General features: G+C 35.1%; 1 protein-coding gene across 8 annotated transcripts in view; it reads left to right on the top strand.

Annotated features, from left to right (window-relative positions):
* Dys (Dystrophin) overlaps positions 1-14,634 on the top strand; it is a 913,182-nt gene that overhangs the window by 5,149 nt on the left and 893,399 nt on the right. The gene's annotated exons all lie outside the window — the stretch shown is intronic.

The raw sequence follows: 14,634 nt of genomic DNA on the forward strand, positions 1-14,634 counted from the left end.
ACAAACAAAAAATGTCCCAAAATAAAATTGAAAAATAAAGCGAATCACACAAATCTAATCAATAGAAAAAAATCTTAATTACTTCGCTATTGCCACCATAGTTACCACCATCTTACTTACTCACCCATTTGGTATGGTGGTGAGGTTATCTATCGCATGGAATTACTTCACCTGTTAATTTCTTATATTATTTTTTGTTTTGCTGTTATTGTTGTTCTATTTTTCTAAAGAAAGTATCATGTTTGTTTTTCTGTATTACTATGACTCATAAATGAATGCAGGTTCCCTATTTGCAATTTTTGGTTTTCTCTTAACCAACAACCAATCTTTAATTAGAGAAAAAACCTTTACCTTGACCTGTGAAATGGTAATGTTGCTTAGCTGTGTATTGGTTTATGGGAGGGAGAGAGTACGCGAGTGTGCATTGAGATATGTTTGAGAGGGAGCAAGAGAACGAGATCTGTTATACCACAAATGAGTTGATATCAACTACCTGTTGTTGTTTTTCGGGGGTCTTGTTGTATTTTGTGTTTGTTGTTATTGTTGTGTGGTGGTGGTGGTTGTCCTTTCAATAGATTGTATTTGGTTTCAAGTCAATTGTCGTCACTGCTTACGACCGCCAACAATTCAGTCTTCTGGATTCGACTTATACGTCTCCCAATAACAACTGCAACATCATTGAAATGCAATTCTTCACCTCTTTGTACCGTGGTATAAAATGATGAAAGGGAGAACATTGTTTTTAGCCCCATAAGGTGTGGGGCTTTATGGTAAAATTTAAAAATTCTGAACTGTTTTGCGTAATTTAGTAAAACGTTATACTTCATGGTTGCTTTTTTATACCCTCTACCATAGGATGGGGGTATATTAACTTTGTCATTCCGTTTGTAACACATCGAAATATTGCTCTAAGACCCCATAAAGTATATATATTCTGGGTCGTGGTGAAATTCTGAGTCGATCCAGCGATGTCCGTCCCTGCGTCTGTGGAAATCACGCTAACTTCCGAAGGAAACAAGCTATCGGCTTGAAAATAGGCACAAGTAGTTGTTATTGATGTAGGTCGGACGATATCGGTCCACTTTTACGTTTAGCAAAATTCATCCGATCCGGTTGAAATTTGGTACATGGTGTAAGTATATGGTCTCTAACAACTATGCACAATTTGGTCCATGTCCGTCCATAATTATATATAGTCCCCATAGAAACCGATCCCCCGATTTGGCTTGCGGGGCCTCTATGAGAAGCACATTTCATCCGATCCGTCTGAAATACTTGTTTAGTTTTTTTTAATTAACGCCAAATATATAAAAAGGGCTGTTCGAAACCCAAACTTTTTACTGTGGTGAGATATCAATTTACTAAAGTGAGAAAAAAATTATAGTTTGTTCTACTCATTTTTTATACCCTTCACCATAGGATGGGGGTATATTAACTTTGTCATTCCATTTGTAACACATCGAAATATTGCTCTAAGACCCCATAAAGTATATATATTCTGGGTCGTGGTGAAATTCTGAGTCGATCCAGCGATGTCCGTCCCTGCGTCTGTGGAAATCACGCTAAATTCCGAACGAAACAAGATATCGACTTGAAAATAGGCACAAGTAGTTGTTATTGATGTAGGTCGGATGGTATTGCAAATGGGCGATATCGGTCCACTTTTACGTATAGCCCCGATATAAACGGACCCCCAAATTTGGCTTGCGGATCCTCAATCGGATCGGATGAAATTGGTACATTATGTTAGTATATGGTGTCTAACAACCATGCAAAAATTGGTCCACATCGGTCCATAATTGTATATAGCCCCCATATAAACCGATCCCCCGATTTGGCTTGCGGAGCCTCTAAGAGAAGCAAATTTCATCCGATCCGGATGAAATTTGGTACATGGTGTTAGTAAATGGTATTCAACAAACATGCAAAAAAGGGTCCATATCGGTCCATAATCATATATAGCCTCCATATAAACCCATCCCCAGATTTGGCTTGCGGAGCCTCTAAGAGAAGCAAATTTCCTCCGATTAGGCTGAAATTTGGTACATGGTGTAAGTATATGGTCCCTAACAACTATGAAAAAATTGGTCCACATCGGTCCATAATTATATAGAGCCCCCATATAAACCTATCCCCAGATTTGGCTTGCGGAGCCTCTAAGAGAAGAAAATTTTACCGATGCGGTAGAAATTTGGTAGGGGGTGTTAGTATATGGTCTCTAACAACCATGCAGGAATTGGTCCATATCAGTTCATAATTATATATAGCCTCCATATAAACAGATCTCCAGATTTGACGTCCGGTGCCTTTTGGAGAAGCAAAATCCGATCTGGTTGAAATTTGGTACGTGGTGTTAGTATATGATATTAACAACCATGCCAAAAGTGGTCCATATCGGTCCATAAACATATGTTATAAAGCCCCCATATAAATCGATCCTCTTGGCGGAGCAAATTTCATCCGAGTTAGTTGAAATTTGGTACATGTTTTGCTAGTATATGGCCGTTAACAACCATGCCTAACTAGGTCTATATCGGTCTATAGTTATATATAGCCCCCAGATAAATCGATCCCCAATCACACAAAAATTGGTCCATATCAAGTTCATAATTGTATATAGCCCCCATATAAGCGACCCCCATATTTCAATTCTGGCTCTTTACGTATCGTGCAAAAAGTCCATATCGATTCGTAATTATTTGTAGACTTACCTACACATACCTTTTTTGTCTAATATATACCACGTATGGACTAACCGACAATTTAGAAAACGATTTAAGATACCACAACCCAAGTAATTCGATTGTGGATGACAGTCTTTAGTAGAAGTTTCTACGCAATCTATGGTGGAGGGTACATAAGATTCGGCCTGGCCGAACTTACGGCAGTATATACTTGTTTAGTTTTGTTTTTAATTAACGCTAAAATATATAAAAGGGCTGTTCGAAACCCAAACTTTTTACTATGGTGAGATATCAATTTACTAAAGTGAGAAAAAATTATAGTTTGTTTTACTAATTTTTTTAACAAATAAAATTACTACAGTACACCAAAAAAAGTGAACCCACCATGAAAGAAAATGTAGGTTTATTTTAGAAAATTTTAACTAAAATAATTTTCTAATTGCAACATGTTACAAATTGAGAGACTTATGAACTCAATTTAAGAAAGCCTCTCAAATTTTAGGAAAATATGAACTATTTAATTTTTTAGTTAAATTTTCCACTATATTTGTTTCTGGCTTGTGTTTAAAATCCAAAAGTCATCTCCGTTTTTTTTTTGCGTTATTGCACAGCTACTAGACAAACAATATAAGATAAGAAATTATTTGTCATTAAATTTGCATTAATATTGGAAAATAAATTAGGTGATTTTGTTTTATTTTTTCATAATCACCTCTTATCAGGTTTTGCTGTAGATTATAGAAATCGATGACGAGAAGCCATACAAAGGTTGAGTGTATCAGTGAATTTACGAGGAAGAATTTACTAAAACTGCAATAGAGATTACTCTATCGTTTAACCGAAGAAGCGTCCCCAAAAACGTAGTGAAAATATTCTTTTTGGATTCGCAAGTGGTGCAAAATTGGCGCAAAAGCGATGAATTTAATGTAGGCTTGTCATAGGACAAATATCCACCATTTCATCTCCCGTTGTCCTGAATTTGCATCACTTCTTAAGGCGTTATCCGATTTCTGTGTTTTGGATGTGAATTTAAAAAATTATAATATTGGCAAATAAATAATTTTCATAATTGTTTATGATTTTAATGCATTCTAATGCTGGTCCTCAGATATTTTCACAGATATTTTCACAGTTCGCAATTTTTACTGAATGGATTTAACATTTTTTCCACAAAATTTTAATAATTTATACAATTTTATTAATTCTTAGTCTGTTTGAAACAAAAAATGTTTAAATTACCCTTTAACAAGTATATATGGCCGTAAGTTCGGAATCTTACGTACCCTCCACCATGGATAATGGACTAATATGTACTACTTTTGGCATGGTTGTTAAATATCATATACTACCACCACGTACCAAATTTCAACCAGATCGGATGAATTTAGTTTCTCCAAAAGGCATCGGAGGTCAAATCTGGGGATCGGTTTATATGGGAGCTATATATAATTATGGACTGATATGAACCAATTCCTGCATGGTTGTTGGATACCATATACTAACATCACGTACCAAATTTCAACCGAATCGGATGAATTTTGCTCTTCCAAGGGCCTCCGCAGGTCAAATCTGGTGATCGGTTTATATGGGGGCTATATATAATTATGGACCGATTTCGACCAATTTTTGCATGGGTATTTGAGGCCATATATTAACACCACGTACCAAATATCAACTGAATCAGATGAATTTTGGTCTTCCAAGAGGCTCCGGAGGTCAAATCAGGTGATCGGTTTATATGGGGGCTATATATAATTATGGACCGGTGTGGACCAATTTTTGCATGGTTGTTAAAGACCATATACTAACACCATGTACCAAATTTCAGCCGAATCGGATGAAATTTGCTTCTCTTAGAGGCTCCGAAAGCCAAATCGGGGGATCGGTTTATATGGGGGCTATATATAATTATGGACCGATGTGGCCCATTAGCAATACCATCCGACCTACATCAATAACAACTACTTGTGCCAGGTTTCAAGTCGATAGCTTATTTCGTTCGGAAGTTAGCGTGTTTTCAACAGACGGGCGGACGGACGAACATGCTCAGATCGACTCAGAATTTCACCACGACCCAGAATATATATACTTTATGGGGTCTTAGAGCAATATTTCGATGTGTTACAAACGGAATGACATAGTTAATATACCCCCATCCTATGGTGGAGGGTATAAAAATGTGACAAAAGCGATTTATAAAAAAACTTCATTAAAAGAACTTGCTGTGTAGTTAAAATAAAGAACATATTTGTGAGGACATTTTTGGAAGTACTTTTAAAGTTGTGCCTTTGGAAGAACTTCAATTTTTTGTTGTAATATTAAATATGGGGTTTACTATATGTCCCTAATTGACAATACCTTATCAAAATCTCCGAAAAAATACACTCGAGTTGATATTTTATAGCTTTACGAGGCGTTTAGTGAAAATACATTTTAAACCTCCAAAACATGGATACTCTCAAATGTGGACACCTCTCAAATTTGTACATAATATAGGCATGACTTCTGAGAGGAATAAACGTCTTTGTGATAAGCTAGGACAAAGTGACTTCTCTTTTATGGCATTGCTATTTTGAAATGACCAAAAAAATCTTTACTGATTGCCATACAAAGTGCCATGGATTCAATCCCATCTTCGCTCAAAAAGTTTTTCAGCTGTGGATTATCCCCTCTCCGTTACAGTAAAATTTAAAGTTAACCCTTTTTGGTATATCCCACTGTACAAATATCATCGTCAAAGACCAAACCGGTTGGATTCTTTAATACAAGAAGGCAATCACATTCACTTGCATGTAACCCAAACTTGTATGCCGTCAAGAAGACGATGCATAAAATGGACTTCATAAAAAAAAAAAAAAAACTTGCAGCACTTTTCTTTAGGGTTTATGCCGGTGGTGGAGACCATAACTCTTGAACTTGTGGATCCAACAAAACAAAAAATATCATAAAAACAATGAAACAACAAAAAAGGCATACTTTAGGCTAAGGTAATTTTTGCAAATTACTTTCCCAGAAATTTCAAAAGAAGACGAAAAAATATGATGGCAAAGTAATTTAAACAAGTTTTTGTTTAAGGTTAATAATTCAAACTTGAACCCTAAAAAAATCAGAGATGAACAAAGTCTTATTTTCAGGCTTAAAAGAAATTCCCAATCGTCAAGAGTATGCCCGACTTACTTTGCATTATTTGCTTAATGTGATTTCATTTTTTTTTTACATGTTTTCTTCGTTTTTTTGTTTTTATAGTTCACGTTTGCTTTTCATATACATTTGATCCGGTGTTGTTTGTTGTCTTTCCATTATTATTGTATTCTCGTTTGGCCATTTTCGCTTTATCTGATGTGTCAATTCGAAGCATTCTCTTCTTTCGGTTTGCTTGACGATTAGTTTTGTTTACACTCTATCTCTCCCCATCTCACTGACAAAGTCTCCAAATGAGAAAAGTCCGCAGATAACTTGTTTTTGTTTGTTTTTATTATGACGCCGCTCTCCAACGAACAAAAAACCCTTGCTGTTGTATAGACATTTTTATTGGTATTTTGTTTTTTCCACCGCTTCGTATATTTCTTGTGGTTAGGTGACATTTGATGAGATGGTTTTGGTGGTGTGCTCTTGAAAAATACTACTCTTGCTCTCTCTCTCTCTCTCTCACAACTCACATTTTCATTTGTATTATTTTCATGATCATTGTATAAGCCGCATATTCTCCGTGGTGTGAGATGTAAGTGTTTTTAGGATCTCCACAAAACACCCTTCTCTCATAATCATTAGTTTTGTTGTTTTTTTGACTAAGTACTGGGATCATCTACTTTACAGAAAGGGGTTCTTCTTAACAAATACTTGAGAGTGCCTCCCCATATGTGTATTGAATTGGCTGTGTGGTAATTGTTATTAATTGCGATCGTTCCATTGTAATCAACATGCTGTCATAAACATTTTCCGAGTCATTGAAATTCAATAAAGTGCGTTGTATAAATTCTTTACGATTGTTTTTCTTTTATCGATGTCAATTCGATTATTGAAGAAGTTTTTTTTTCTTATTATTATTCAACAATAGATTAACTCAGTTGGCAGTGTGAAACATGATCATGGAATACTGGATTTTATTACAGATATGAGTTCAACAAACTGTTATGTAAAGTGTTTTTGACAGCAAAAGTTCTTCAAAAAGAATGTGAACCATATACACAGAAAAAAATTATTTTTTTTTATCTCGAAAATGAAATTTTAGACAAACGAATATTTCTTTATTTGGTTTGTTAAAATTGTTTTTTTTTTCAAGCCAACAAAGTTCATTCACGGACGAAAACGACTGTTTTTCATTTGCTTGGGTATAAAAATTATATGTTTGGAACTCAAATTTTTTAACACAATATTTTTAAGTGCAAGCATATAATGTTCATAAACTAGCATGACATGTTTGGGACATATATGTTAATATGTTAGAACATGTTATGTTTGGGACATAAAATGTTTGTAAATGTAATATGCTTAGATGCAACCATATATTAATTTAGAAATAGCCCACAAACATATATGTCTTTGGAAAGAGAGACCTGAGTATGCGGCAAGTAAAATAATAGAAGTAACCAAATGACCACTTAAATATATATCCACACAAAGAAAATGTCATTACATTTTTTTCTACCAGTGTATGCCCTAAGGTAAAACAATACAAACAATATTTTGTTTGGATCAATCCTGAAAATATATATGCTTGAAGCAAAATGTGTTTGGGGTATATGTTACAGAAGCGATTTTTTTGAGGGTGTTGTAAACAATTTTAATAAAAAAAGAACTTTGTTGGTATAAAATATCGGAGAAAGAAAGATTTTTGGGGTGTAGAAAGTGATCTCAAATAGTGGTGCATGTTGAAATTAAAAAAAAAAACTTGTTGGAGATAAATGGGTTAATCGAAATTTCAGATATCTCTTCAATATTTTTTCAATTAGAATTTAATTTACAAAAATTTCAATTAATTTTTTAATAAAAGAATCAAACACAATAGTTACATAAGTCAAATAAATAGTTAATAATAATATTAATATAAATCCGCGATGTTCAATGAAATTGAATTCTTTGTTAGCCTTTAAGATATAAGTAAAAACATCACAGTAAAAAACTTGCTTGCATGCAGCTTTGTAAAGGAAGAAAAGTCAAGCACCACTTATCATCGCTGAATTTATAAAAAAATGTCCCATTTAAAGGCGCTTCTTCTATGTATGAATTTCAGAAGCACAAAATATGGATGTGGAGACAGTGTTGCCAATTTGGTGCTTTTAGCACCAAATTTAGTGCTTTTTGATTTCTAAAAAGCACCAAATTGCATTTTTAGTGCCTTTTCAAAAAAAGCCCCAACTTGGTGCTTTCTGGCATTTTCATTTAGTGCTTTTTTATTTTGAACAGTATTAAGTTTAATTGATACAAAAATTTTGACTAGACTTTCAAGAGCCGAAGAAACTCAAATTTATTGCCAAATATAGAATTTGATTGTTATGAAGTTGGTATTGATTATTTTTTAATTAATATTGTTATTTAGGGTATTCTGTAGGAAAGTAGAGCGATGAGTGTCGAATTTTTGAATTTGGTAAAGATGTCATTAAAAACGTTTGTATTAAATTCACAAAAGCACGCACAACTGAAATAAGCAATAGACTCCTTCCATATATTAATATTTTGAAAGTTGAAAAACATCACTGATCAAAATGAATTGGACGAAAGCATTAAAACTGATCAAGGTGTATACTTGAATAGCGGTTCATAATGGTGAGTACTAAGTTTGAGTTTTGCCGCTAAAGTGAAAACTGTCTCAGTAAAAATGGGCGTAAAATTATGCATATTTGCTGCAAATTTTATTATAACTTTGATGGGGAATAGCCAAAAGCAAATTTTCACAAAGTTTGTATTCCTTAAAATGATTTATTAAAGAAAAGTAATTGTGAAAAAATGGCTATTTTATATTTTAGCGGCTAAACTCGATCTTAATACCCACCTTAACTTTTTGAAATTCAATTCACAAAAGTTCTATAATACATCTTCAGAAGTTTTTTTTTTTTTTTTTTTTTGTTTTTTTTTTGTAGTAGTAGAGCATTTAATTTTCGATTTTGTGGTGGAAGGTGGTATGTTAGAATCAGAGAATGAAGCCGACCCATTTTTGTCGGCGGCGGCTAACACTAAATTTTTGCCTCCGGCGGCGGCGGCTTGACGGCTAAGCCGATAAAAAATTGTCTGTTCGGCGGCGCAAAATTATCTATTATAAAATCAATTTGAAGTTTTCCCAATTGTAATGTGATTAGTTGTACAACCAATCTTACAATCAAATTTACATTTCATTCAAATTTTTTGAGCTAAATTTTTGTAAAACTATTATAGCAACTTGATACTAATTGATTAAAAGTGGAAAGTTCAAAATTTTGGCAAAAACTATAACAAATATTATTAAATTTTTCTGATATAAATCAATATTTTAGATTAATTGGCGGCTAAATTTGAGTCGAGATGAGTCGACATATTCGGCGGCGGCGTCGACTGCTAAAAACGGGTCGGCGACGGCTAAAATCGGCGGCGCGACTCGGCGGCTTCATTCTATGGTTAGAATTTATAGTATTTGTTTGGTGCTTTTTGGCCTTGGGGAGTTGGCAACACTGTGTGGAGAGCATGAAATCGTTACTTGCTACATAGTTCGTAAGAAGTCGTGATCAAATACACAAACAACTCTTCTTAACAGGAGGTAAGCGATAGAAGAAGCACCCGCTTACCCTAGTGCAATTCAGCAGTGGCTAATTTCATATTTTAAGTACGTGGTTCGTCTTAATTTTGTGGAATGAAACGAAGTATTCTGCACTGAAAATGTTGGGCATATATATTTTCAGGATTGGTGGAAGCAAAATATTGTTTGTATTGTTCAAACATATTATGTTTCGCCTTAGGGCATACATTGGTAGTAAAAACTTTTAATGAAATTTTCTTTGCGTGGATATATTTTTAAGGCGCCAATTGGTTACTTCCATTATTTTACTTGCAGCATACTCTCTAGGTTTCTTTTTCTAAACACATATATGTTTATAGACTATTTCCAAATTAATATATGTTTGCATCTAAGCATACTTTATTTACAAAAATTGTATGTCCCAAACATAATATATTCTAACATATATGTCCCAAACATGTTATGCTATTTTATGAACATTATATGCTTGTACTTAAAAATATTGTGTTGAAAAATTTGAGTTCCAAACATATAATTTTTACATTCAAACATATGAAAAACAGTCTTCCGTGTCCGTGTGTGGACACTATAATTTTACTGCTTCAAAATTTACAATTATTGTTTGCTGGGCAACGAAACGATAAACGAAGTACCCGCTTACCCTAGTGCAACTCAGCTGTGGCTAATTTCATCTTTTAAGTACGTTGTTCGTCTTAATTTTGTAGAATGAAGCGCAATATTCTGCACTGAAAATGTTGTGAGGAAAAGTAGTGTCTAGAGTATGGACACTATGATTTTACTGCTTCCAAATTAACAATTATTGTTTGCTGGGAAACGAACATTTAGAAAACACGCAAATTTATATCAGTGCCCAGTGTTGCCAGTATTTTTGTGGCCTTTGTCCCTAAAATGGTACCCTGTAGTCTCCAAAAATCTTCCATTTAAATTAAAATTACCCACAAAAATCTCCAAAAAATTTTTGACATGTGAATATGCAGAAAAAAAAAGAACTAGGCTATACTGTAGAAATTAGTAATAATTTAAAAAAGTGATAATATATGAAATGTTTTTCATAGTGGTAATATCGATGTCTCTATTCCAAAGTACGCTAAGTCTAAAAAGGTGAATTTTACAGGAAACAAGTTCAAAATTGTTTTTTTTTTTGAATTTCTCAACAACCATATAAGATATAAATTCTTTCGGTCTTAAAATCATGCTTATTGTAGATTTTTTTTTTGGTATGTACGGATTCAAAATAGTCATAATAGAACATGGCTAAAAATGACTTAGACCACTTTAGATCGATCAAAGCTTTTTTTCCCTTTTTGGCTTGAACATTTTTCAAAATTTAGTCACATGCTACGTACAATATTAACTATAACTTTTGATAGTGTCCAATAAATTCGAACTTTTGACAGGATGCAATCCACATGAATCCGAATAAAAAATAACAAACTCCATCAAAAAATGCTAAGTCGGCTTAGCGTACTCTGGAATGAGGACATCGATATATGGAGCAAAGGTTTATTTAAATTTTTTTTTCTTTTATAATAATCTAGAAATACCTGATTTATAATACCGAGCCGATTGTGAACAAATACCCACCAAAAATCCCTTAATTTATGGAAATTCTCCTCCATATCTCCTAGTCTTCAACCCAAAAATTTCGCTCGCATACACGGAAAAATATACCCAATTTCGAGGGGAAATCGCCTATAACGTTTTTTTTTAGATTTCTCTTTTCTACTTTTATCCCTCTGCCAAAATTCCATAATAATGTCTTTTATATACTCTATTTTCTACAAATGTTCTAATTCCATTCTGTCCCATCTAAACATCTCGGCTCTAATATATTTCCATTAATCTGAAAGTATTTCACTCTCTATAGAAACCACTTCCCAGAAAATATTAAATTACTATTCTGATAAGATCTCTCTGACGCTCAATCTAACTCTCCCTTGATAATGAAAACAAAACAAAGTATAGACAGAGAAGGAGAGAGAATATATTCAACAAGCATTAGAAAAATAAAAACAAAACAAATAACGGCATACAAGAACTAGAAAAAAACGTTTAAATTTCATTGTACAATTGAAATTCATAAAGCCATGTCATGTGGTCGGTCATAAAGTGAGAGAGATAGAGAAATACCCATTGACATCTCATTTTTAAGCCAGCTAGTCAATGACTGTTGGCTGTTTGGACTGTGGGACAATGCAGTTGTTGTTGTTGTTATCTATTCGGTACCCGGAACAAACAACCACACATACAAGATGATACAAATTTCTATTGCTGATACTCTGTAACAAAAGTGTCTATGGTCAGGTTATGATGGTGCAATGCGAGTATTCATTAGCATATCTCAATTGAGTTAGTATATTAATCTACACACACCTACTCACATACTCTATATGTAATCATCATCATAGGTAACCGCGTCATCACATTGTGGTGAATTCAAAACAAAGGAGAGTGATGTTCATAGGCAACGAATAAAAAGCCAATTGCAATTTTGTTTATTTTGTCTGAGTATACTATGTATGCAGTTCGGTAGTTTTATTTCCGACCGGCTTGACCAAGTCCCCTCCATATGGTTCGTTTGTTTATCTTATGGTTATCGCTTGGAAATCAATTGTTTATATATTTTGTGTGATAGTATTTCAAGTCTTTAATATCACGTTACCCTCTCTATAGCCTTCGGATTTTGTTAAACTTCACCTCTTGTACCACTAACATATGGTGCAACCCCGAAAAAAATTCATCGATATGTGATTCTGAATTTCGATGAATAATGACAGCAGTAATAACGATAGACTATCGAATTCATATAAAACCTCGTGGCCTTTTATATTTGGGAATAAGAGAACAATTTCGAAGATTAATAGTCGAAAATCGCTTTATTGGTTTTTAAAATATTACCCATTAAGATCTAAATAATTTTGCGTGCGTTTGAACCAATTGTCGAAGCACTTTTGCCATTGATTGAGGTATCGCCAAAACGTGTATTCTGAACCTATCAACTGCTTCTTCAGGTGTCGAACAGTCGTCTGCTGTTTACTTTCGGGCTAATAGACGTAAATCCTCGAATTATCACTTGTCACGGTGTTATAGACGTGTTTCGAAGCACCCCGATTGTAGACTATTAAAGGATCCATTTTTTATTCTTCCCCATAGGGTAGAGTCTCCAGAGTTTTATCATAATTCCTACTTAAGACTGTTGGAGATGATGATCGATATTTATCTTAGAACTACCATCGATTCATGTTTGCTCTCGAAACGACAGCATGCATACTCGAAGGGCAGGTCTACTGAGACCGCATTACATGAACTAGTCAGCTTTATTGAAAGCTCACTATCTGTTAAAGAATACACAATCGTGGCGTTTCTAGACATCGAAGGGGCGTTCAATAACGTCCATCCGAGCTCGATATTAAATGGACTGACAACTCTGAATGTTGATTCAGGTATACTTAGGCTGTTAGACGAACTTCTAAGGAAGAGACTCATTTCAGCCACACTAGGACAAGCAAACATAAAAAGGTATGTGAACAGAGGCATTCCTCTAGGAGGAGTTCTATCACCTATTCTTTGGAATGTTGCTATAAACAACCTTCTGGTTTCCCTAGAAAAGAAAGGATAAAAGTGGTGGCATACGCAGATGATGTGGCGCTAGCAGTGAGGGGAAAATTCCCATCAACAGTTGGAGCTATTGTACAGAGAGCCCTCCGGATGACTGAGAAATGGGCGAAAGATAATGGTCTTGGGGTAAATCCTACAAAGACAGAACTAGTCATGTACTGCAAGGATCTCAAAACTCCCACGGTTAGGCCCATTTCCTTAGGGGGTATTGAAATTCCGTTTGGCGAGTGTGCAAAATACTTTCGCGTTATTTTGGACAGGAAGCTGAACTTTAAGCTTAATATTGAAGAACGCAACGGTAGCTTTATACTCGTGCAAAAAGGCAATAGGGAAAAAGTGGGGACTAAAACCAAAAATTGTGCATTGGCTATACAAGGCAGTGGTTAGACCTATAATGCTATATGGTGTTGTAAAATAGTCTGGTGGCCGGCACTTCAGCATCCAACAAGTTTAGACAAAGTTCAGCGTATGGCCTGCTTGTGTATTATAGGTCCATTCAGCAAGACAGGAAAAAATTCCCTTAATGTCATACTGCATCCATTGCCTTTAGTCATTTTGGCCACACAGTCAGCTGCAACAATGGCTGTGCGGTTGCGCGAGCTATCGCTGTGGTCGGAACAAAGTTACGGTCAAAGTTCGGTCCTCAAAATAATGCCTAACGTAGTGGATTCTACTTTGGCGAGACCACTTTTCGACAAAAAGTTTGAGACTCTAATTCCCAACAGTGAGGCGTGGTGTACACGGACCGCGGGGAATAAAAGATATATAGATTTATACACTGATGGCTCCAAATTGGATGGACAAGTGGGTTTCGGAGTATATTCTAAAGATCTGGAACTTCGAATAGCGAAAATATTACCTGATCACTGTAGTGTTTTTCAGGCTGAAATATTAGCAATAAGAGAAGTAGTGAATTGGCTGAGAAGTAATGCTCCAAGCAATATTGGCATTAATATATACTCAGACAGTCAACCTGCAATAAAATCCTAGGACTCTGTGTTCCTCAACTCGAAAACGGCCATCGACTGCCGCAAATCTCTCAATGAGATGGCTGTGCAGTACAATATTCACCTAATATGGGTGCCTGGCTATGGGAACATACCGGGGAACTGCGAAGCAGATGAGCTTGCAAGGCTAGGAACTACCTTACATATTCCAGGGGAACTGGAATCTGTTGGTATGCCTCTGGCTACCTGCAAGCTCTTACTGCGTGAGAAGGCTGTCATGATGGCAAATGTTCGATGGAAGAATTTCAAGGGTTGTAACGACACCAAGCAAATATGGTCCCATTTAAACTTAAACTGCACACTAGATATGCTAGTGTTCTCGAGACGTCAGATATCACTCCTGATATCTGCTATAACGGGTAGCTGCCTGATAGGCGATTTTGCAAAAACTATTGGCACGAAGTATAATGACTATTGTATGAGCTGTCATGATGCGGAGGAAAAGGAATCAATAAAACACCTCTTGTGTGAGTGTCCTGCATTTTGTGTAAGGCGTAAGCAAATTTTAGGGGCATATAGCTTCAGATTATTGGCGGACCTGGGAAACGTTAACTTAAGCAGTCTGCTAATGTTTTTGGAACAATCTGGTTGGTTC

The sequence above is a fragment of the Haematobia irritans genome, chromosome 1 (assembly GCF_050003625.1).
Source record: "Haematobia irritans isolate KBUSLIRL chromosome 1, ASM5000362v1, whole genome shotgun sequence".
In the NCBI taxonomy this organism is placed as follows: domain Eukaryota; kingdom Metazoa; phylum Arthropoda; class Insecta; order Diptera; family Muscidae; genus Haematobia; species Haematobia irritans.